The following is a 1525-nucleotide window of genomic DNA, read 5'->3' as shown; positions in this document are numbered from 1 at the left end:
GACATGATCAAATACGCTTTGTAGCACTGCGCACTGGCAATGGTGCCGCAGACGACTGGCAGGGATCCTAGAGCTGCCTGACCAGCGAGGAAGCTGCAGCGAATATTCATGCCCAGACTGCGACACTCAAGGGCAGCACTGGTGGAAAGAAAAGAGACACCAAGACTTCCTCATGGAGGAGGATGTGTATATATCCAAAAACTGCTAATGTATCTTTCATTTTCAGGCCATGATTTCTCAGGAAACATTCACTGCAATAGAAGTACCACAGGTTGGCTCAGATTCAGTGTATCATTTATGTGAAGGAAATGGACTAGGCCATGTCCAACCATTAATGATGGTTCGAAGCCTTGCTCTCTGGGGGATATCAGCTACTATCCTCCTACTGACTTTATTACTTCTATGTAAAAACGAATCTTCCACCTGTGTGAAGTCGTCCTCCTCCTACCATCCTCTTCCTGTGTGAACAGTCTGTTTCCCCCTTAAAAGAAATATCAGGTGCTGGTTCTGTGTAGAGTATGTTGCTGCCAAGATAAAGAAGCTGCAGAAATTGAAGGGGCAGACAAAAATTGTGTTAACCGTCCACATGGTGCTCTTATGAAATGCCCAGGAGTAACTGGTGGTTAGGAACACTTAGGGCTGAAGGCAAAAACCAAAAGTGTGGTCTTGAATTTCATGCACTAATTACATATATAGTTACCTGATCCTTCAGTAGCCAATATATTTTGTGGCAAAATGTTTTTCTGAGGTAGAGGATACACTTGTAGAACACACACATGTAATTATTTATTTAAAAGTATAATGCTTGTGCTCGCTTTGGCAGCACATGTGCTAAAATTAGAACAGTACAGAGAAGATTAGCATGGCCCTTGTGCAGGTATGATACGCAAATTCACAAAGCATTCCATATTTAAAAAATAAAATAAAAGTATAAAGATGAGGCATTTTGCACCATCCACTGGAGTGAGGACAGAATGAACAAATGGCTAAGGAATTAGAGTTTTAAGTTACCCTGTAGCCACATCAGAGCATTTTCACGTTTTCTGAAGGTATACATCTTAGGAAGGAGCACCACTATAATCTACTACTGTCGTAGATACAAAACAAAAACAACAACAACAACAAAAACCAAACAGGTAATAAACCTAACACAATCTGTAAAATATATTTCATTTTCAAAGGAATGAATCAAGTCCCAATAACCCCACAAAAACTCCCAAATCAAGTTTCAAGTAGATATTAGGCTGACATTTCCTTGGCAGAGACTTCAATTAGAAATCTTCTGTAGGCGAAAGGTGGGAAGAGATGAGCAGATGAAATTTAACTTACTTCTCCAGCTCATGCTGTGAGCCCCACATTCTCACCTCCACAAACTAGCAAATGAAAGGTATTGAGGATTCAAACATTTTTCTTCCAGCAGCGGGTGGCCCAAGGGCCTCAACCCAGCTGTCTTTTCATATTAGAAAGAAAGCTGAGATCATTGTCACTCAGATAATATTCCATTTGTTCTGCTGCTCTCACTAAA

General features: G+C 40.8%; 1 non-coding gene across 1 annotated transcript; it reads left to right on the top strand.

Moving 5' to 3' along the window:
- Window positions 1-807: 807 nt before the first annotated feature.
- On the top strand, window positions 808-914 carry LOC123326064. Its single transcript, XR_006540854.1, has one exon. It is a non-coding gene; the product is annotated as a U6 spliceosomal RNA (small nuclear RNA).
- Window positions 915-1525: the final 611 nt, after the last annotated feature.

The sequence above is a fragment of the Neomonachus schauinslandi genome, chromosome 10 (genome assembly GCF_002201575.2).
Source record: "Neomonachus schauinslandi chromosome 10, ASM220157v2, whole genome shotgun sequence".
NCBI classification, from domain to species: Eukaryota; Metazoa; Chordata; class Mammalia; order Carnivora; family Phocidae; genus Neomonachus; species Neomonachus schauinslandi.
Note: the sequence above shows the minus strand (reverse complement) of the source record. Positions and strands in the feature narration are given on the sequence as shown.